This window comes from Vombatus ursinus, unplaced genomic scaffold (genome assembly GCF_900497805.2).
Source record: "Vombatus ursinus unplaced genomic scaffold, bare-nosed wombat genome assembly UNPS02012758.1, whole genome shotgun sequence".
NCBI lineage: Eukaryota > Metazoa > Chordata > Mammalia > Diprotodontia > Vombatidae > Vombatus > Vombatus ursinus.
The window spans coordinates 262282-286423 of record NW_020952536.1 but is presented as its reverse complement, the minus strand read 5'-3'; the positions used below and the strand labels follow the sequence as shown (position 1 = coordinate 286423).

At 41.4% G+C, this 24142-nt stretch overlaps 2 long non-coding RNA genes and 1 pseudogene across 2 annotated transcripts; all 3 read left to right on the top strand.

Annotated features, from left to right (window-relative positions):
* The first annotated feature begins 15767 nt into the window (after nucleotides 1-15767).
* Nucleotides 15768-17445, top strand: LOC114040171 (annotated as a pseudogene).
* A 17-nt stretch (nucleotides 17446-17462) lies between these two features.
* Nucleotides 17463-20832, top strand: LOC114040198. The gene is made up of 3 exons (XR_003568746.1): nucleotides 17463-17765; nucleotides 18838-18940; nucleotides 20603-20832. It is a non-coding gene; the product is annotated as an uncharacterized LOC114040198 (long non-coding RNA).
* An 870-nt stretch (nucleotides 20833-21702) lies between these two features.
* LOC114040199 lies at nucleotides 21703-23934 on the top strand. Its single transcript, XR_003568747.1, has 2 exons — nucleotides 21703-21855; nucleotides 23269-23934. It is a non-coding gene; the product is annotated as an uncharacterized LOC114040199 (long non-coding RNA).
* The last annotated feature ends 208 nt before the right edge of the window (nucleotides 23935-24142 follow it).

Sequence of the window (24142 nt, the reverse complement as noted above, 5' to 3'; positions counted from 1 at the left end):
TTTCAGTGTTCTAGGAGGAACCCTGTAACTGGCCATCCTCTTGACACCATAGCTCAGAAGCCCCCACTGGTGTGCTCTTTACAATCAGTCTGTAGACTCAGTTCTTTAGCAAAGGTGTTTATTCAAATGACATAGGAATAATAGTAGTTACAATTTCTTCCCCAAACCTTGGGCATAACATGTATAACCTATATCAGATTGCTTGCCATCTTTGGAAGGGGGCAGGGAAGGCAGAGGAGGGAGGGAGAAAAATTTGGAACTCAAAATCCTATAAAAATGAATGTTGAAAACTATCTTTACATGTAACTGGAAAAAATAAAGTACCATTTACATAAAAACTTGGGCATAATTTACCGCAGACACCCAAAATCAAGAAAGGGAAAAGTGGGAACAGACATACAGCATGCTGGTAGGGAAGTGCATGTGTACAGGGTGCATGGGGCCATGGCAATGAAGAGCCTCCTGTTTTTTCTTTTTATAGAGGGCCTTCTCAAACTTCATTGTGGGGCATGGCATCAGTTGCTTCACTGCTTAGCTGGGGTGGCTCCTTTCAGGTGCCTGTGGCATCTCAGCAGAATGGATCATTTTGCTGCCAGGCCGGATCAAGAAGGTCACTTAGCAGCCGAACTGGATCCTCATTAGGATTGATTCCTGTTGGCCTGGAAAAAGCAGGTCACTTGGCTCCTGGTCAACTGTTGTTAGAATGGGTTTGACTGCGCGTCATTCTATGGGCCTCCCTCCAGCAGTTGCCTTGCTGGAACTGCTGAAGGAAGAAGAGAAATACCATTTTATTGAGCTCTCTCTGCCAGTCATCTTCCTAGGCCTGCTGGGAGAAGGAAGAAATTGCCATTTCATTGCATTCCCTCTACCAGCCTGATTGCTTGGGCCTGTGCCCCAGGATTTACCTCTTCCCCCATCTACTTTGGGCATTTACAGGTATACTCTGATGTCAACAACATGGCACAACTCCCAGGGATGCTAAAAAACCCACCTGAACTCCTTGCTCAGTGATTTGTAGACTTCTGTCCTATCATACCCTCCACATCACAAATCCCACTAGTCATTATTTAAACCTGCTTCCCTGTCCTGCTCCCTTATTCCCATCTGGCTTAATCCAGCCCCACCCCAAACATCCAACTCTAGTTACCCACTCCTTCCATGTTGCTCTTTGGAATGCTTGGTCCATAGGTAAAAATCTTGTTTTCATTTAAACCTTTGCCTTTTCTGTTCTGTCCATCTTTTTTTCTTGTGGGGGGGGGGGTTAGGCAATGGTGTTAAGTGACTTGCCCAGGGTCACACAGCTAGTAAGTATTATGTGTCTGAAGCCAGATTCAAACCTAGCTGCTCCTGACTCCAAGGCAGGAGCTCTATCCACTGCACCACCTAGCTGCCCCATCTGTCCATCTTCCTACACTCATTAAAACCCAGCCCTGTCCTTAGGACACAGCTTCCCTGGTCATCCTTTCCAGAACTGGTCATGGTGGAGGACTTGGAATGCTCCTTGGACACTTCTAGGCACATCTCTCAGGAACCTCTCTTTGTTTGAGGCTCACAATCCATAATTACTATTCAATGAAGATTCTGGAAGTTATTATCTCCTGATCTTCAGGACACTCTTCTTTTCCCAATGAGTTCAATTCTTGGCTCACAGACTTTCTCTCCTTTCCAGTTCCTTCCCTTGGGATCTTTGGCATATGGATTGATATTTCCTCAATCACTCTAAACTTTCAGTTTATTATCTTATTTCTTTTGAACAGTTCAACTACTCACTGAGATGGTTAGATCCCTCACAAGTGCTTCACTTCCATGTTTCTGAACTTTGAAATTCCCTTATCAGACCACAATTCACCGTCATCCCACCTCCCCCTCCTTGCTTCTGGCTTCTCCTAATCTTGACTTTGTCCTCACCATGCCCTCAAATCCCATGCCTCACAGTCCACTGAATATCCTCTCACCCCTTCCCCACCTTGACTTTTTGGTGAACAAGTATGATTCCACACTATCTTCTTCTCTTGAGTCCCCTTTCTCCCTTATTCTATTACTGATATTTCTCTGTCAATCCTTAGCCTTGGATTACTGCTTCCATTAATTGCCTACCTTCCTACTCATGTGCTACTGAATTAAGCTGGAGAAAAATAAAAAAAAATGTACTGACTGTGATGGACTGATGGGACCTGGACCCCTAAAGGAAAAGACCATGTCTCTGAAAGCAATCCAATCACATACAGGCTGTACCCTGTAATTCTTCAGATAAAAGCTATCAGTGTAGGCACAGGGTGCTTTGCCCAAGGACCGTGCCTCTGGCAAACCTTTGTATAAACAGAACTCTCTTGTCCCTTTAAGAAAACTATCTCTGTGAACTTCCTGAATTTTCCAATACATTCCTGCAGCTCAGACCACTGGAGCCTCATGCCCAAGACACCTGGCCCACCTAGACTACTTAATCTTACCCGATCACCTAATTAGCCTACTTGACATTCCTTTTACTGCCACACCTGGCCCACCCCAGACAATTTACCACTCCTTAATCCCACCCAGATTGGTCATTGTCCCTTTTGTATATAAATATCAGTATCATCCTCATTAGTTTGCAGGTTAAGATTACTTTATTAGCGTTACAGTAAACTTTGCCACTGGACTGGAAGATGGTTTGAGTGTGTGAATTTGTTCCAGGCAGATGCCGCCGTGTACGCTGACATTTTGGGGTTCCCAGTACCCTTAAACCATGCCAACTGGGTCCATTACAAATTTATGTTCCCGAATCTCAACTGGGCCCTCACTGTGGCAAGTCAATCATTTTACACCTTCCCACTGGATTTGCCATCCCAGTCTCCATAACATGTTTTCCAAATTTTCTTTATCCCTTCTCGAATGGTTCCCCCTCTTTCTGTACTCTCAATAGACAACCTTACCTCATATATCACTGGTCCCTTTTAATGAATAGGACCTTAGATCTTCCTCATGATCTGAGATACTCTCTTTCTTTAGGACCTTGATTTATAGTGTTAGGTAGGATGATACAGAGATGACACACACTGAAATGTGCAATCTCATTGGTTGATATACCTATACCTTGACCCTCTGGGAGAAACTACAGCTCAACCTATGAGCTTATGGCCAGTAGTAATGGTCACAGGATGGGCAAGGCAAGTGTTAACCATTGCTTAAATGGTCATGTCCATTTCCCCATGTTGGGCAATAGAGGCATACTGGGGGACAAAAATAAGCCAGGGGACTTTCCATATCATTAGGTTACCTCTGCTACACTACGTCATCTTGGCCATGCCTGGGCTCAGTCACTATGACTGTACATTAAAAAGGGTGGAGATCCTCTAGTTAGCTTATAGCTAAGCAAGTTAACTAGCTTAACTAGTTAGGTTAACTAGCCTCTAGTTAAGCAAGTGAACTTAGCCATGACTAAACATATATTAAAAAACAAGTATTAACAGCACAGTCACTACCCCTATGGAATTACACTAAACTGAATAATACTGATTGGAATAAAATGGGGGTTAATAAAATAGGGATTAAATTAATCATTTGACAAAAATAGCCCTAATCTCTTCTCCAACGTTTAGTTTTGAATCTCTGCCTATTGGCCACCTTGAACTGGATATCTCCCCAATTATCTTAAACTCCACATGTTCAAAACTAAGCTCTTTCCCCACAATTCTCCAATTCTTGGGTACCACCGTCCTCCCAATCAACCAGGATTGTAACTTAGGTGCTATCTTTGACTCCTCACTCCCTCTCATCACCCATATCTATTAGCTGCTAAGTCTTAGTGTATCGACCTTTGTAACATCTCTTATACAATCCTGTGCTCCTTTGACACTGCCACTATCCCTATGAAGGCTCTCATAATCTTATCCTACTGCAACAATCTTCTCATTCTTTCTCTGCTTCAAATCTCTCTTTTTTTCATTCCATACTTTGCTCAGCTTCCAAAGAGATTTGCTAAAGTACAGGTCTAACTGTGTCACCCCCTTCCCCCAGGTGTGTGGTGAAGCCAGTTCATATAGCTTTTGACAGTACTTATGTTAAATTTTCAGTGTGAACGTTTATACCCCTGGAATCAGCAAATAAGGCTTGATTTATTGTTTCAGATTGATTTATTGTTTCATTGATTGCCTAGACTTAAGAAGGTGATGAAGAAAATGTTAATGATGCAGATTAAACCTAAAAATGAGTTGTACCTATCAGAGAGTCACTTGTTAAATATTTACCAGCATACCATTGCTCCCTCTTCCCCCCTCAATGATCTCCAGTGGCTCCCTATTATCTCTAAGATTAAACAGAAACTCCTTTGTTTTGTTTTTAAACGTCCTCCCAATCTGGCCCCTTCCTACCTTCCCAGTCTTCTAACATATCACTACCTTACACGTACTCTATGGTCTAGCTATACTGATCTACTGGTGCTTCCTGACATGAAGATCTGTCTCTTACTACTGTACCTTTGCACCGAATGTCCCCCATGCCTGGAATTCTCTCTCCCCTCATCTGTACCCTGTAGGATACTTAGATTTCTTCAAAATTCAGCTTAAAGGTCACTTTCGGCCATTGTGTTCTATTCAGGCTTGGGTGGGGCATAAATTCTTTGAATCAATTGCCCATGGCTGGACCTAACTTAGAAGTAAATGATGCAATCAAAGTACAGGGCCAGTCCCTCATTATAATATTCATTCTCTCACTAATTGTTAACCAATTGCCACACTCTGGAACTTCTCTCTTCCTAAAGGGCATATAAGCCATGAGCCTGCTGCCATGATTGTCTTAGGTCTAAGAGAGAGATGGCTAAATGACCATCCTTTTATTAAAATGCTAGCATTATTAATAAAATGATGAAATTGCCCAGAAATTATGTTTCTTGAACCTTTTTAAACACCACAGTAATATAGAAGAAATGTTAAGAAATGTTCTGTAACTAAGAAGATTCTGAGGCTTGAACAGCTCACTTGCATGTGAAGAAGCCAAAGGGATGACCTCTGTCCCTAGCTACTCATCTGCATTTGGAGTTAATACAAATATTTCTGTAACAGTATAAGACTGGTGGCTGATATAGGCATCTAGAGTGGGAGAAAGTTAAACTGGGTTTGTTCAAGAGGGAAATCTCTTTCCATTAGGCTTGCATTGCTCTAACTCAGAGTAGTAATAAGAGACAAAACCCTGGTTTGCTCCTCTGCGTTGTTCCCTAGTCCCTAACTTTTTCTTTACTTCTGGGAGTCTCTGTCTACCTTTTCTTCCACTCAATTACAACCCGTGGCTGCTACTACATTTCTGGTCACGTGACTGAGATGCATGTTGGGCATTGTATTGAGGTGGTTCTGCTATAGCTTCTCCTCAGATGCTATCGGTGGTCTAAGGAGGGTAGGTGATGTGTAGATACGAGCTTCATCCCATCCCCCCATCCTCCACCCATGGAACCCAGCTTTATGATTAGCTCTTCTGTGTTTCTCTCTGTTTCTTCCTCCTGTCTTTGCCTCTGTCTTCTTTGTCTTTCTTTCTATTGGTCTATCTGTCTCATCCCTGATCCACAATTGCATAAGCTGACAAAAACATTTCCAATTCTGAGACTTAAGCACTTCTCTTCAGTAGGGGTGTGAATGGATCAGCAAAGAGTCAGAACCAGGATTCTTCATGGTCCGTCAGGAAGATGTCTTCTATCATTTCAATGAATTGATAAGGGGCAAGTGTATACCTTCCATAGCTACCAAGTTGACTAGCATTTATTACACACTTATTATATGCAAAGCACTGTGCTAAGCACCGGGAATAAAAATACAAGCAAAAAGAAAGACATTCTATCTGGGGGGAGAACATGTGCATATATAAAAATGTACAAAATAAATATAAGATGATTTGATGGAGAAATTACTAATAATTGGGGAGAACTGAAAAGGTCTGTTGTTGAAGGTAACACCTGCCTTGAGTCTTGAAGGTTAGAGTCTATGCAACATAAATGAGGAGGAAGAAGAATCCATATATTGATGACAGGATGGAAATTGAATGCTATATATGGAGACCAGCAAGAAGGCCAGTTTTACTGTACTGTAGAATGTATCTAAGACCATAATGTGCCAGCAGACTAGACAGATAAGATTGAAAAAGGTTTTAAATTCTATGCAGAGGAGTTTTCATTCATTTCATTTCATTTTGTTTTTATTTTATTTTCTTATTTTAGCTCTATTGTATTGCCCAGGTGAAGAAATTAAATTGATTCTGTATCATTTTATAATTGACTCTATTCTGTAATTGATCTTATTCTATACTAATCCTTCATTTTGTATGATTGCTCAAACCATATTTCTTTGTCTCTTTGCCTATTAGCCAAATTTAGAGGTCCAATTGCCCTGCTAATCACTATTCTATTCTTGCCTCAAGGAAATCTGTTATCCTTGAGGGATACAGACAGACACCAAGGAGTCTGGTCCACTATCTCTAACCTTTAAGGTAACAAATGAACATTTCTTAGTCATAGGAGTTCAGTTTTCCCTCTGAGTTAGTTAAAAGGAAAACTTTTTATTCATCATATCTTCAGCTTCTGGGAGAATACAAAGACATCTGGTGTTATTTTTAAGTCCTGAAGCTAGCTCTGAGAGATACATTGTCCCTGAACTGACCTTGGACCCTTGAAGAAAGCCTTATCTCCCTAACAAACCTTTCTAGGTGCCAGGGAATCTGCTAACTCAGGTCCACTAATAAGATCTGTAATATGCAGATGGGACCCATAAACCAATCACACATTCCTGCATGACAGAGAGGGGTCATCACTAGCTCCACATAAATGCTAGTCCGATCTTTTTGATGTAACCAATCATGTTGTCCCTACCCACATGATGCTGTCTACTCTATAACCAATTACATTGTTTCCCCCATCTACCCAACTCTGCTCCTTGTTCTCTTGTACCTCCCCAATCTATATGAAGGCTAACAAACCCTAGTAAGTGTTCCTTGGTTGATTGAGAGAGCCAGTGACCGAAAGTATTGGTTACTGCTAGCCTAACTAATAAATTGATCATGCTCAGATCATTGTCTCTCAGTTTACCTTAATTTTAAAATATAACACAGGCTCACTCCTGGCCAAACATCTTAAAATAAATCATTGAAGTAGAGGAAACAAAAAGTTTAAGCAGACTGGAAATAGGGTATGTCCTGTTTAGATGATGAGTGTTAGGTAAACTAATGAAATTTATTTAGAAGAGGAAAAGGTAAAAAATTTAAAGGCTAATAATAGACAAAAGTGGAAAGGAAGGGTGTATCAGTATCAGATCTCAAACTATACTATTAAATAATTGTTAAAGTAATTTGGTATTGGTTAAGAAACAGAAAGTTCATTTAGTGGAACAGATAAGTTATACAGCATCCAAAAGTAAATGAACACAGTAGCATTGTGTCCAATAAATGCAAAGAAAACTAAGAGGCCATTTGGCAGAAATTGGGCATAGACCAAAATCTCATACCTTGTAACAAGATAAACTCTAAATGGATACAAGACTTAGACATGAAAGATGACACCACAAGCAAATTAAAAAAGCAAAAAAGAAATGACTGCTCAGCACTATGGATAAAGGAAGAATTCATGACTAAACAAGGGGTGGAAAAAATCACAGAAGATAAAATATACGATTAAGATTGTATGGAATTAAAACCTTTTTGTGTAAATAAATCTAATACAGTTAAAAATGGAAGAGAGAATTACTTAGGGAAAAAATCTTTGTGGTAAGTTTCTCTGATAAAGCTATGTCAAGAAGCATTTATTAAGCACTTATGATATGAAAGAAACCATGCTAAGCACTAGAGATACAAAGAAAGGCAAAAATAGTCCCTGTTCTCAAGGAACTAACAATCTAGTAGGGGAAACAACTTGAAATCAACTTGATATATGCAGGATCAATTGGAAATAATTTCAGAATGAAGACATTAATGGGGATTGGGAAAGGCTGATTACAGAAAATGGGATGCCAGCTGGGGCTCTAAATAAATGAGGGAGGCCAGGAGGTAGAGGTGAGGACTGAGAGTATTTCAGCTTTGAGTGAAAACCAGTGAAAACACAGAGTTGAAAGATGGAACATCTTGAGTGAGGGACTGCAAGGAGGCCAGTGTTACTGGATGGTAGAACATGTGGAAGGGAGTAAGGTGTAAAAAGCCTGACAAAGTGAAAATGGGTCAAGTTATGAAAGACTTAGAATCTTTAGAAGCCAAACAGAGGATTTTATATTTGATCCTCGAAGTGAAGGAGAGTCACTGTAGTTTATTGAATAAAAGGGTGACATGCTCAAACCTGAGGTTTAAGAAAAATCACTTTGATAGGTGGCTACAGAATAGACTGGAATGTTGACACTTCAGTCAAGAAGACTGACCACCAGATTTATTGTGATAATCCAGAAATGATGTAATGATACATAGGACCAGGGAGATAACAGTGTCAGACAAAGGGGAGGGGGCACATGTGAGAGATGTTGAGACTGAAGGAATGGCAGGAGTTGGAACCTGATTAGATGTCAGGGGTAAGGTAAAGTGAGAAATAAAGGATGATACCTTGAGTTGTGTATCTGGGTGACTGGTAGGATGGTGGAGCCCTTGATAGTAAGAGGGATGTTAAAAAGAAGAGACACTTTGGAAAGGAGATGAGTTTAATTTTGGACATTTAAAATTTAACTAGATATTCTCTGGAACAGCTAGTTTATGATATCTGATAGGCAGTTGGAAGTGCAAGACTTGGAGGTATGAAATCCACCTAAGCTAATTTACTTATTTAGTGCCATACCAATCAAACTACCAAAAAATTATTTTATAGAGTTAGAAAAAATAATAAAAAGATTCATTTGGAATAACAAAAGGTCCAGAATATCAAGGGAATTAATGAAAGAAATGCAGAGGAAGGTGGCCTAGCCATTCCAGATCTTAAATTGTATTATAAAACAGCAATCATCAAAACTGCTTAGTACTGGCTAAGAAATAGAGTGGTGGATCAATGGAATAGGTTAAGTATGCAAGACACAGCAGTCAATGACCATAGTAATATATTGTTTGATAAATCCAAAGACCCCAGTTTCTGGGATAAGAACTCACTCTGACAAAAACTGCTGAGAAAACTGGAAAAGAGTATGGTAGAAACTAGGCATAGATCAAAATCTTATACCATATACCAAAACAAAGTCAAAATAGGTTCATGATTGAGATATAAAGGCTGATATGGTAGGCAAACTGGGAGAGCAAGGAATAGTTTACCTGTCAGATTTATGGAGAACAGAAGAATGCATGACCAAACAGGAGATGAGAACATTATGAAATACAAAATAGATAGCTTTGATTACATTAAATTGAAAACGTTTTGCACCAACAAAGTCAATGCAACCAAGATTAGAAGGAAAGTAGAAAATTGGGAAAGAATTTTTACAACCAGTTTCTCTGATAAGGGCCTCATTTCCAAAAAGATATAGAGAATTAAGTCAATTTTATAAGAATACAAGTCATTCCCAATTGATAAATGGTCAAAGGATATGAACAGGCAGTTCTCAGATGAAGAAATTAAAGCCATCTATAGTCATATGAAAAAATGCTCTAAATCGGTATTGATTAGAGAAATGCAAAAAAATGAGGTACCACATCACACCTATCAGATTGACCAACATGACAAAACAGGAAAATGATAAATATTGGAGAAGATGTGGGAAAATTGGAACACTAATGCATTGTTGGTGGAGTTGTGAAATGATGCAACCATTTTGGAGAACAATTTGGAACTATGCCCAAAGGGCTATAAAATGTGCATACCCTTTGACCTAGCAATAGCACTTCTAGGGCTATATCCCAGAGAGATCATACAACTGGGAAAATAACCCACATGTACAAAAATATTTATAGCAGCTCTTTTTGTGGTGGCAAAGAATTGGAAATTGAGAGGATGCCCATCAATTGGGGAATGGTTGAACAAGTTGTGGTATATGAATGTAATGGCATACTATTGTGCTATAAGAAATGATGAACAGGCTGACTTCAGAAAAACCTGGAAAGACTTGTATGGTCTGATGCTGAGTGAAGTGAGCAGAACCAAGAGAATGTTGTACACAGTAATAGCCACATTATGTAATGACTAATATTGATAAACTTAACCCTTCTCAGCAAAACAAGGATCTAAGACATCTCCAAAAGCCTCATGATGGAAAATGCTATCCATATCCAAATAAAGAACTATGGGATTTGAATGCAGATCAAAGCATACTATTTGCTATTTTTTCTTCTTCTGTTGTGTTTTGTTTCCTCTTTCTGGTGGTTCCTCCTATTAATTCTAATTCTTACTTACAACATCACTAATGTGAAAATATGTTTAATAGGAATGTTTATGTATAGCCTATATCAGATTGTGTACCATCTGAGAGAGGAAGATGGAGGGGGAGGGGGAGAAAAATTTAAAACTTAAAAGCTTATGGAAGTGATTTTTGATAATTCAAAATAAATTGATTTTAAAAAAGACAAAAATGACTGGAGGTATGGAGAATGTTTGGGGTTAGGGACAAAGACATCTGTGAATCTATCATGAAGATGATAACTAATTCTGTTAGAGCTGATGAGATCATCAGGTGAAATAGGATAGAAGAAGAGAAGATGATTCAGGTCAGAGCTTTGGGGGATGTCCATTATCACTAGGTGAGATAAAAGAGAGAGCCAGGAGAATAACCAGGAGAGAGGATTCATGAAAACCTAGAGAGAAGAAACTGAGAAGAGGGTTATCAACAATAACACCAGCCTCAAAGAGGTCAAGAGTGTGAGGACTGAGAAAATACCATTATATTTGCTCATTAAGAAAGAGCATTTTCAGTTGAATGTTGAGTTTTGAAGCCAGACTACAGATAGTTAATAGAGTTAAAAAAAAAAAGGGAAGTGGAGGCAGTAATTGTAGGTGGTCTTCTCAAGAAGTTTAGTCAAAAAATGGAGGACAGATATGAGAAAACAGCTAGGAGGAATATTAGGGACCAAGGGAGGGATTTTTGAGTGTGGTGATGATATGGGTATGGCACCAGGGAGGTAGCCAGTGGACAGGGAGAGGATGAAAAGAAGTGAGAAAGTGAGGAATATAGAGGGAGCAATCTGGAGAAGGGAGGATGGAGTAGAATTACTTGTACATGTAGGGGTTGTCTTGGCAAGGAGAGTGCCAACCTCTTCATGTGAGACAGGAATGAAGGAGGAGATAGTAGGGGAAGACATCTGAATAAAGTGAGAAGAGGAGAAGAGAGCCCTCAGTGAGTAGCCTCAATTTTTTCAGTGAAATATGAGGCAAGGTTCTCAGCTAAAAGGACAGTAGGAGGGGCAGCCATGGGAGATTTGAGAAGGGATAAAAAAACTTGATAGGGCTGCTGTGGTGAGTGGGATAGTGAACTGATTAGGGAGGAGTAAAAGATTTGCCTTGCTTCAGTTGAGATTAAGTTATATATTATGTGTGTGTGTGTGTGTGTGTGTGTGTGTGTGTGTATTTGTAGTGGATACAGGCAGCATGGTTTCCTGATTTCCTCTAGCTTGGTTCAATAGCACTGGAATAGCATTGAAGGCTGGAGATGGTCAGAGTAATCCTAGGCTAGAGGTTGGCATGGCAAAATCAATGGTAGGATAATAATAATAATAACTAGAATTTAGATAGCACTTTAAGGTTTGCTAAGAACTTTACATATGTTATCTCATTTGACCTTCACCATAACCCTGTGAAGTAGGTCCTACTATTTCCCCAATTTCACAGATTGGAAAACTGAGGCTAAAAGAGATTAAATGATTTACTCCTCTCAGTCATTCATCTCAGGATTATCTAAGGTGCTTATCCAGGTTTTTCTGAGCCCAACTTCAGCACTCTATCCATTCTGCCTTCTAGATGTCTCTGATAAAGGGCAAGGGAATCAAAAGAAGAGGATAGCATAAAGTTGAATTGTGTCACCAAGGGTTCAAGATTGGGAAGGGAGATCAATTGAACCAGTACAATGGCATTGGCCTGGGGAAGAGTTGAGCCCTGAAAGGATTGTAGATCTCTGAGGGTGAAGTACAAGTTTCAGCTTGTAAGGTAGAGGGAAAGGTGGAATGACAAATAATTCTGATCAGACAAAAGAATGTCACTGTTTATAACCATGGAATGGTACAAAAATATTCTCTTAGGTTATGGCAAGATCAAGGGTATGACCATCCCAGTGCATAACTGAGGTGGAGTGGAAGGCATTTTCATGGAAAATGAGTAGGTGGAGGAACTGAGAGATGAGAGTGTTTGACCGGAGAAGCTATTTATGTTGCAGCCCCTTTCGAGGAGGGCAGGAGCTGAGGAAGAGAGAAAGATTATGAGCCAGGCACTGAACTCATTGAGGAAAGGATCCTAGAGGTCAGTAGATAACACCTACAAGAATTTTGATTGACTGAGAAATATGGATTGAATGAGCCTTAAAGGAGGAGAGGAAGAAATTACTGCTTAGAGTAATGAGTGATGGTGATAGAGAAAGAGAGAGACAGTCTGGAAGTGGCAATGAGAAGCAAGGGATATTTCGAGTTCTCCACCAAAATGAGTGAGTTCAGGGGGTGTGAGTAAAAGTGTAAACAGTTCTAGAAATGGTAGGAATGCTGTGTTATCAGGAGGGAGTCAGGTCTCAGTGGGTGTAAGAAGATGGAAGAGGTGAGAAAGGAAAAGTTTAAGATGAAGGCTAGTTTGTTTTCTTTAGAGAAGCTATTCCAGAGAGCACGGTGAAAAGGGTGGGTAGATCTTGAATGGGACATTGATGGAATTGGGTTGAAGTGAATGGGGAATGAGATTGGTATGACAGCCTGGGTTTCAGAATCACTGGGTTGGGGAGAGTATGATAGAGTGGGAGTATGCTAATCATTAAGGAACAAGTTCAAGCAGGTTGCATCATCCTCTGGGGCCCAGGCAGCTGGTATGGAGATGGTAAAGGCTGGAGAGTAAGCTGGTAGTATTGAAAGAGCAGTATAGCTAGCTGGGCCTTCTCACAATATGGTGGTTCCAGTCAAGGATTCAGCCTCAATCAATGTGTAAGCCTCGGGGCTGAGTCCTCCTAGAGCATCAGCCAGTGGGGTTACCTGAATTGGAAAGGAAGGCAGGGAAACAACTGATAAGGAGCTAGGGTAGGCCTAGCAAGAGTACCAGGAGGAGAGGCAGCTAGGTGGTGCAGTGGATAGAGCAACAGCTCTGGAGTCAGGAGGACCTGAGTTCAAATCCTATCTCAGACCAGACACTTGACATCTACTAGCTATGTGACCCTGGACAAGTCACTTAACCTCAATTGCCTCGCAAAGAAAAACAAAAACAAAAACAAAAACAGAGTACCGAGAGGGCTTGTTAAATGGCTGATCCAGGCAAAGACCCTCCTCCTGGGGTGGGGTAACTAATGAGGAATTGCAACAGGCCCCAAAGTGCCTCCCGCCCATCTTTCTCTCTCTCTCTCTCTCTCTGTCTCTGTCTGTCTCTGTCTCTCTCTCTCTGTCTCCTCTCTATTTCTGTCTCTCTGTCCTGTCTATCATCTTTTTATCTATGGAATTGATAAAAATATATAAAATAGAGAGCCATTCCTCAAGAGATAAATGGTCAAAGAAGCAAAAGGCATTTTTAGCCCTTACTATGTGCCAGACACTCTGCTAAACTCATGGGATACAAATACAAGCAATGAAAGATAGCTCCTTACCTCAAGGAGCTTATATTTGAATGAGGGAAGAGAACATTCAAAAGGTAGCTAAAAAGCAGGGAGTGGAGGAAGATGTCCTCTGGAGGTAGGGTGGGCTGTGGGTGGAAGGGTGGGATAGTGCTGAAGTCTAGAAAGTCTGCTCTCCTTTCCCCAATCCATCCCATCAATGGAGGCCTTGGGAGGAACTCACACACAGAATGAGGCTGGTATGGCAGGGGTATGTTTCAGCGTGAGGATGAGGAAAATTCTAGAGTGAGATGGTTCCCAAGTACCATGGTGGCAAAGTCTATAAAGTCAAAAGCAGAGCTTTGAGGGAAATAAAGTCTGGCCAAACATGATTGCTCCTCAAAATGGAGGCCCCAGAAGGAATTCACAAATGGGAGAAGAAGGCTGACATGATAGAGGGATGGTCCAGGCAAGGAGGCCCAAGACACTGAGGGGAGGTCTAGGGGAAGATGGCAGCTGTGGCATGGTGGACAAGTCCAGAAGATCTGAAGTAAAATTGAAAGGGGAATCAAAACATCTGGTCAAAACATATGACTTCTTCCAAGAATCGAGTGAGAAAAAAATGCTCTAAATTACTATTAATCACAGAAATGCAAATGAAAACCTCTCTGATCTGCTACCTGAACTCATCATGTTAGCAAAGATGTCACAAGAAGAATCTGACAAGTAAGAGAGGGTCCACAGGAAAATAGTCACACTAGTGCATTGTTGGTGGAGTTGTGAATTGGTCTGGTCATTCAGGATAGCAGGCTGATACCCCAAAGAAATCAAAGAAATTTTCCTTTCTACTTGTACAAAAATCTACTTGTACAAAAATATGTATAGCAGCTCTTTCGATATTAACCCCAAACTGGAAACTAATGGGGGGGGAGGGAAGATCTACCTCTCAGAAAAAAGACGGAAATTATGACATATGAATGGAATGGAATGTTATTGTGCCATAAGAGATGAAAAAATAAACAATTTTTTTAGAGGGAACTGGGCAAACTTTTATGAATCGTTTTGGAGTGAAATGGGCAGAACCAGGAAAACAATTTTTACAATTACAACAACATTCTAAAGAAAAACAACCTTAAAAGACCTGAGAAATCTGGTCAATAAAATGATAAACTCTGATTCAGTGGCCTGAAAATGAGACAGGTCACCTACCACCTCTCAGGAAGGTGAAGGACTTAAAATGTAGAATGAGACACACATTTTGGGGCATAACCATATTAGGAATTTGTTTTGCTGGACCTGGCTTATTTGCTATGAGGGTTTAATTTTTTCATTAGTAAAATTTTCACTTGGAGGGGAAGTGGTATGGAGAGATAATATGTGTTTGTTAAAAATAAACAAGCAAATGAACAAAAAAAAAAAAAAAGAACTATCCGCCAGTGGAGTGGCCTCCTTCAGGACGAAGCTAGTTCTCTGTCATTGGGAGGTAATAATAACAATAGCTAATATTCATCTTGTGCTTACTATGTGCTATTTACTGGGCTAAGAGCTTTATAAATATTATCTCAATTGATCCTTACAACCACCCTGGGAGGTAGGTGCTATTATTATTCACATTTTATAGATGAGGAAACTGAGGCAGACAGTGATTAAGTGACCTGCCCAGGGTCACACAGCTAGTAAGTACATGAAGGTCTAGATTTAAACTTAGGTCTTCTTGACTCTAGGCCTGCCTCTTGGTTGTGGCCTTAGGCTATTCTGCACATCTAGATAGTATGTATTTCTGCCTGGGACTTTCACTTCTCTTTTTTCTCTCTTTTTCTGGGTTGGGGAAAGTTGGGACTTCCCCCTTTTCTATTTTTATCACCCCTTTCCCATACACACATTGCTACAGCTTTATCGGACTTGTTCCTGGCCTTACACTGGACAATATCAGCTGGGGTAAGGTGATCAGGGGAGCCATACGAGAAGACAGTGAAAATTTCCTTTGGGCCCTCAACTCCCATCTTATTTCAGACACTGTTCTTCAAGGAGGCAGGGAACCCATCTGAATTTTCCATTCTGTTTTCACCTTTGTTCTTAATCCTTCTTGGGACAGAGGCCTGGGAAACGACCCAGTGTCCAGATAAAGCCTGGCCCTCTCCTGGCTCAGAGATGTGGCTGCTTCTGTTTCTACTCTCCTTGCGGGGTGAGTAGGAACATGGTAGGGGTGGGAACATGCAAGGACACTCCCATAAGCCTGGGGAATATGGGATGGTGGAAATATCATCGTCCTTGGCTGGAATCCTGCTTCTGAAATTGGCGTAGAGATTTTTGGCCACATCACCAAAATCTCTCTGGTGCTTGTTTTCCTTGTCAGTAAATAAGGGGGTCAGATTAAGTGAACTCTAATGTTTTTACCTTCTCTGAAGTTCTATCTTCTAAGTGAGGTTCATTTTAGCTCTCCTATTTTCAATGTTCTAAGGCTTGGTCATTCCTAGCTTTGACTTAGCTCTCCAAGGTCCTTCCAAGCTCTGATATTCTCTGTTGAGATCACTATTGTTGCCTGAATCTGTCTCTGCCCACAGGGTCCCTGTCCCAGCATCCAGGGTATTGGGTGTGTGTCCCAGGATCAGTGACAGTACAGGACGGTCTGTGCATCAACATCCTTTGCAATTTCTCTCACCCTCTGACCAGTGTTTCTTGGGCTTTTAGATCCTGGTTTAAGGATGGGGCCAACACTGATACAGAAAATCCTATGGCTACAAATGACCCGAGGTGGAAGGTTCAGGAGGAGTCAAGGGGGCGATTTCACTTGTTGTGGGAACCCTCAGAAGAATAACTGCTCATTGCATATCACAGATGCTCAGAAAGGAGACAGTGGGCAATGCTTTTTTCAGATAGAGAGGGAAGTGAAAATAAAATTCAATTAACTGAAATATAAATCCAATCTGAATGTGAGAAGTATGACAGGAAAGGGAGCCAAGCCACAGAGCAGGGAGAGCCCTTGATCTCTTAAGCCTTTCAAGATCCATGTCCTAAGGGAAGGACCCCATGGGTCCACAGGGATTTGAATCAGAGCAAGTAACAAAGCTGGGGAATGAATGGAGGGCATGAGAGGTGGAGGAGGGGGGACCCTTTGGCATCATCTTTGTAGATAAATAGGACCCCAGGCATGAATGAATGATTCAGGCCTTGAGTACTCTCCTGAATGCCCTGAGAGTTAGAAAGAGAGCCAGGGATGTCAGAGGAGGAAGGGACACCTGAGGTAAGGAGATGGTGAGTATGGGGGATGGTCTTAAGGCCATCACCAAATGGGGGAACCACTGTGGGAAAAAACAAAACCACAGGCAGAGCAGAGTGGCTCAGATGCTGAAGATTCAGGACAGAACTGGGGCTGGGAGTGGTCACCTTAGTGCTAGGACACCCCAGCATCATCTAAAGGATTGACCTAAGGCTATTAGCTAATGGAGGGTCTGGGAAGCTGGGGTCTCTTCTCCAGCACCCAGCTCACTTTCTTTATTCACCCCCAGCCCTGATAGAGAAGTCAACCATATATATTCCAGAGGCTCTAGAGGAGGGTCAGCTGGTGACCCTGATCTGTGCAGCCCTCTGGATGTGTGGGGAGGGGACACCCCCCAACTTCTCCTGGACAGAGGCTGCTGTCTCTACCCAGGGATGCAGCCAGGACTTCCCCTGGGAGTCTTTCTCTGGGTTGTCCCTCATGCCAAAGCTCTAGGACCATGGCACCAACCTCACATGTCAGATGACTTTCCCTGGGGCTAAAGTGAGCACAGAGAGAACTGTCCAGCTCAGAATAACCTGTGAGTGTTGGAGGGTAGGATACCTGGAGTCTACAATAATAATGAGATCTAATAAGTGGGTAGATGGGGGGGAAATATGTGTCTGGGAGACAGAATACCAGGAACATTTGGAAGGTGCAGATTTCTGGAGAAAGACAACAAGGTAGTGTCCAGCATAGCAGAGGAGGCAGGTATACAGGATTTGGGGTCATGCGTCCTGGGCTTGAATGTGGCCTCTGACCCTTCCTCAGCCCATCCCATAGGCTCATCAGTTTGTCAGGGGATCCTCATTCCAATCTAGGAGGGTCCTCGGAATAGATCAAGTCCACCTCCTGCTCCTCAATTTACAAAGAAGGAAGTTGCAGCCCAGGTAAGTGAAGCAATTTGACCAAGGTCACATAGGGAGCAAGCAGTGGAACCAGCATTGAAACCCAGGTCATCTGTCACACCATTGCTTTGGATTCCAATTTCTTTATCTATATAATAGTAATAGTAATAATAATAATAATAATTATACTTGTGGTATATCTTAAAGTCAAGAGACCTCCGGGCCCTGGGCCAACAACAGTTTGAACCTGAGGGGGAAGCCTGACAACCTTTGCCTCAACCTCCCAATCATGTTGGGAAGAACCAACATGGAATGTTGAGCCTTAGCATCCTACTAGTGTCTGATGGAGGAGAGTACTATGGGGCAGGGGGCCTGGGTTTTTGAGGGTAATGGGACCTGGACCCAGATTCCTGGGATGTAGGAAGGAAATAGGAGATCGGGGGCAAGTGGCATCCAGATATAAGAACAGAGGTGAAGAAATGTGGTGGGGAGGGAGGGGAAGAAATTAGAGTTTGGAGGCAATGGCTCTCTATGTCCAAGTAGATAAACAAATTCAATTCACAGGAAGGTCTGAGGTTTCAGTGATATGGAAAAAATTTAGAAAGCGTGAGAAGCAGTGTGGACTGCCAAAGACCTCTGAATGTGGTTGCAGGAAAGGTAAACCTAAAACTTGGCCCATCTCATTGCCTGACCTCTGGTAAATCCCTTCTCCTCTCTGAGCCACAGTATCCTTTTCTGCAAAATAGAGAGAATAATATTTGCACTATGGAACTCCCAAGAGAGTCATGAAGATTGTTTTAATAAAGCTTCAAGTCTTAGTGGAAGTTTAGATAAGGGTGTGTGGGGGAGGACAAAGGACAGAATGCCTGGGTCCTGAGAGAGTCTCTCTTACCTAATCTTCTCTCTCTGCAGCTAGAACAAAGCCAGACACCCTCACATTATGCAGAGGGGCACTTTTGGGATCTGGGATCATGCCCCTCCTTACCCTCTTTCTTATCCTGGCATGGTGAATGGGGAGGCAACATAAGGAAAGGGAAGAGAGACCTCTGCAGGGGTGGAATTGGAGAGTGGAAGGGACCAAGGATCCTGTCAAATGTTGGGCTCATTCCTTCAGGGTGAAGTTCCTAAGGAAGATGAAGCAGCAGGTAGAAGACCCAGATGTCCAGGACAGGAAGGAGATGGACTCTATCAATCAGGTTCCTGAAAGAGTCGCTTTGGTGAGTGAGCTGACTATGTTACTGAAACCCTATTTCCACCCACTAAAAGTCAAAGTAGCTGGAGTTAGACATTCAAAAGTGACTCCTGCTATTTATTTGCATGTCCAATTCACTGATTTTCTCTTTCTCTCTTTTTAAAAAAATTCATATAAGCATTTAGAGACAGAAAATATCCCCCAACTACTGCTTTTGCTACAGCCCACAAATTTTGGCATGTTATCTTATTGTTGTCATGATCTTTAATGAACTTATTTCTTTGATTTGTTCTTTGACCCATTCATTCTTTAGGATTTTGTTGTAGAGTGTTTCCAATTAATTTTTGATCAGTGCTTCAAAAGTCCTATACTGAATATAATATTTGTTACATTATGGTCAGAAAAAGATCCATTTAATATTTCTGCTTTTCTGCATTTGTTTGTGAGGTTTTTATGCCTTAATGGTTGATTTTTGGGAAGGTACCATGCACAGCTAAGAATTAGGTATGTTACTTTCTATTCCTATCCAGTATTCTCCAGAGGTCTATCACATCAAATTTTTCTAAAATTCTAATTATCTTTTTCATTTCTTTCCTGTTTTTTTTTAGTTAAATTCATCTAGGTCTGAGATGGGCAATTTGAGGTTCCCCCACTATTATAATTTTACTGTCTATTTTCTTTTATAACTTATTAAATTTTCCTTTAAAAATTTAGATGCTATGCCATCTGGTATATATACACATTGATATTACTTCATTGGCTATAGTACCTTTCAGCAAAATGTAGTTTTCTTGACTAGATCTTTTGATTAGGTCAATTTTTGTTTTTTGCTTTGTCTGAGATCATGATTGCCACCTCTGTCCTTTTTACTTAGCTGAAACATAAATACATTTAGCCCCATATTCTTATTTTAACTTTATCTGTATCTTTCTGTTTCATGTATATTTCTTGTAAACAACATATTGTTGGATTCTGATTTCTAATCCATTCTGATTTCCTCTTTCATTTTCTGGGTGAGTTTATCCTATTCCCATTTAGTTATAATTGCTAACTGTGTATTTCTTTCCATCCTATTCTCTTAAATATATATCCTTCTTTTTTATTCTGTCCCTTCCTCAAGAGTCTGTTTTGCTTCTGACCACTACCCATTATCTCCTTTAATCCACCCTCCCTCTTATCCCCATTCCTTTCTTTTAAACACTTTCCCTCCTACTTCCTTGGTGGGTAAAATTAATTTCTGTACCTAATTGTGTGTGTGTGTGTGTGTGTATTATTTCCTCCTTGAGGCAGTTCAGATTAGAGTGAATGTCAAATGCTGCCCACTTGTTATGGAGAAGATTTCATGGCAACATGTGGGAAAATTGCTAAGATCTCACTCTGCTGTGTCGACTCCCATCACTTATTATTTATGTTGCTTTAGACATGAGCTTGCCTCTCTCTGCTTCTGTGTCTTCATCTATGAAATGATAGGATCTCATCAGCTTAAATTCTATTCAAGAATGATTTTAATAAGCTCTCTCTTTGTGCAAGGAATTAGAGGCAAGATGGTTGAATGGATGGAGTACTGGTCTTAAAGTCATAAAGAAACAGGTTCATGTCCCATCTCTGATTCCTACTGGCTACATGACCTCAGACAAATCACTTGTCCTCTCAGTGCCCCAGATCTAATTCTCTGGCTCTGTTTCAGAACAGTTGCTGATCTTCATAAGGAGAAGAAATTCCTCACTGGGAACTCCGTAGACTGAGGAAATAACAGATCAGGCCAAAAAGAAAAGAATGTTCCTGGAACTGTGCTTGGTACCAGAGGAAGCAAATACTAATTAAATAGTCCCTGACCACAAAGAGCTGACAGGCTACTATGGGGAAACAATGAGAAATCAGATATATATTGTGTATATGAAATATATGCAAAGAACACGGCAGGGTGAGAATACTCATGATTTTTTGATGATGGCTTTTTGTAGGCCCTTGAGTTGAGTTTGAGGAGATCTGAAAGTTCCAATAGGCCCAGTGGAGGGAGAATGAGGCTATTTTGGGCTGGGGGTACTTCCTGTTTCTACCTGCAAAGATGCAGAGGTGGGAGATGGAATAGTCCATTCAGGGAATGAAAGCTAGGCTAGTTGGGCTGGAATAGAAATTGCCCGAGTGATGTGGAATCATCATGGAGTCGCACGTTTGATCTGGATTGTGAAAACTTTGAAGTGCCAAACAGAGAAGACTTTGTATTTTACCTTAGAGGCAATGTGAGCTATTGAAGTTTCTTGATCCAAAGAGTGACCTAGTCAAACCTACATTTTAGGTCTTTCAACATGGCAACTTTGTGGAGGATAGATTAGAGAAAGAAGAGACTGGAAGCAGGGGGACATAGTAGGACATTGTAATAGTCTAGGAGATGAAAGATACAGGCGTGAGCTAGGATAGTGGTGAAATGAAGGGAGAAGAGGGCATGGGTATAGGGGAATCAGTGGAGGCAGAATATACAAAGCTTGGTAACTAACATGGAGGAAATGGTGTGTGTGTGTGTGTGTGTGTAGGAGTGAGAAATTGAGTCTGACACTGAATCATGCAATTGGGTAGTTGGTATGACTAACTGGTAGATCCAGTGGTGGTGTCCTCAATAGAAATAGGGAAGTTAGAGGGTGGGGTAGATTTGGTGATTTAAAATATTAAATAATCTTCTTGTTACATCATTTTTCAGTTGTGTCTGACTCTTCATGACCTCATTTGGGGTTTTCTTGGTGAAGATACTAAAGTGGTTTGCCATTTCCTTCTCCAGCTCAGTTTACAGAGGAAACTGAGGCAAACAAGGTGAAGTGACTTGCCCAAGGTAATCCATGAAATTGTCCAACCTGGTGATTTTAAGGAGAGAAGTTTCAGCTGAGTGGTAAGATCAGAAACTTGTTTGATGGGAAGAAGAGAGGACGAAAAGAGGACATAGAGGTGGGTCTCCTCCCTTTTCTGAACCCCAATTTTCTTGTTTGTCCAATGAGTAACTGGAAATAGCTGGTCTCTAAAGTCATTCATATCCCTGAGAGTCTAAAGTGGGAAAATGTTTGGCCCTGGTCACTTCCTTTCTGCCATAATTCTCTCTATTGCAAGGCTCTGATTCAAGACATACTTCACCTCCTCTTCCCTCCCCTGTCCCCAAAGGATTCCTTCATGTAATGGGATCATAAGATCATGGACTTAGGGGTAGAAGCTACCTTAGAAATCAATTAGTACCAGCTACTCACTTCACAGACAAAAAAAATTAAAAATTGCCAGAGAGAGGAAGTGTCTTAGCTGAGGCCACTTCATGACTGAATGTTTTCAAATATAGATCTTCTGAATCTAATCTGGTATTCTTTCCAAGGCATCACAGTATCTCTCCTTCAGGGCAGAAAAGAAGCTTAGTGATCACCTGGATTGACCCATCTAAGTTTTACAGAGAATAATACTGAGGCCCAGAGAGGAAAGGGCCTCACTCAAGGTCACAGTTTCCTTTTTTAAGTTTTAGACTTGGAAGAAATGATAGAGAACTCATTTTACAGAAGAGAAAGCTAGGGCTCAGAGAGGGAAAAAGACTCTCCTAAAGTCACACAGTCAGTGACTGGCTTAGCCTTAGGGCCTATCTGGTGCCACATTTTACAGAGCCCAAGAGAAGAAAGAAATTTATTCAAGAATCTCAGTGATTACCTAGTCAACTCTCTTAATTTTTCTTTGGGCAAAACTGAGTCCCAGAAAGGGTAATGGTCTACAAGAGCATCTAAATACTCTAGTCCAGTTGAAGCTTGGCAGGGTAGACTGGATATGCAGTTATGAAGAGGGTTCAGAGTCAATTTCTGATACTTCATGGGATTTTCTCTGGGTAAATCATTTAATGTCTCTGAGAATCATTGTGATCATCTGTAAAATGGAGCTAATAATGCATCTAACACCTTATTCACTGGATTATTTTGAGAATCCAATTAGATGAGGTATGCAAATCACTTAGCTGACTTATTACAGGAGGGTAAGCTGAGGCCTTAGAAGGGGAAGATCCTTTCTTATGTTCACCCAGGGAAAAAGGCTGGTCTGAAACCTTACCTTCTGACTTCTAGCTCAAGATTTTCCCCTCACTGTATTTCTTTTTTTTTCCTCACTGTATTTCCTAACAACCCTCCCCGTTCCACCTACCTGACCTCTTCTCTCCTCCCGTGACAGGTGGGTCACATGCATAAGCAAAGTGCACCAAAGAGCCCTAAGTGAAAGACTCCCCATCCACAAACCAAGACAGTGTCCTTTCCAATACTGGGTTCTGATGGTCAGGCTAAGATCCCCAAGATCCTTCCCAGGATCTTTCCGTGTTTGATTTTTTATCCTTCACCCCTACAGGATCAGCAAAGGGATTCCAGATCGCCAGCCATCGCCAAACCCCCCCCCCCCCCCCCACCACAGAAGAACAGTACTACACATCCGTCCGGGGCTTCAGATGACCCAGAGAGCCAAAACCCAGAAAACCATGGCACCCCAACCAACTCTTCAAAGATAGGTTCCACGAGGAAGCATCTGGGCTCATGGGGATAGAAGAAGTAAAGAGAATGCCTTCTCACTCAGTGCATAGAAGAGCTTCTGGAAAGTCATGCCTCAAGCTCTTTTCTTCTCTGCTCAGACTGACGATGGAAACACTTTTCCATCTGCACCCCTCAGGAGTGGAGAGAGAGGGCATTAGAGGATCAGGGAAGCAGAGGAGGTTTTGTTCTCAAGAAGTCAATCCTTTTTTCTCTAGGGTGCTTGTCAAGGGGACAAATACTTGACTATTTGGACCAGGGGATCATAGACTGCAGAATGTCAGGGGTTAGAGGACGCTTCTGCTGTGTATGTTTTGGATCCACCATCTCCCCTCCCCCTCTCATTGACTTGGGGACTCAGAACCTGTATACTAACTTCCCCAGATCAGCAGCCCCCAGGAATTGGATTTTGCTCTAGTTCTTATGAATGTTCACTGGTGTGCATCCCACCATGATTGACAGTTGGCATCAAACACGCTTGTTCCTCAAATGTCTGTGAGTGGCTTTCCCACAGGTGCACATGGTGCCTGGAGAAAATTGCCTAAGGTTCAGAGAGCACACTTAGAAAAAAATGGTTAAAAATTCTTGGGAGTCCCTTTTCTGGAGTTTTAAAATGCTCCTCTTAGGTGTGGTGTGGCTTTTTCACAGGGTTCTTCATAGAGTCTTGAATCTTCAACTTTTTTGCTAGTGGCTTCCAA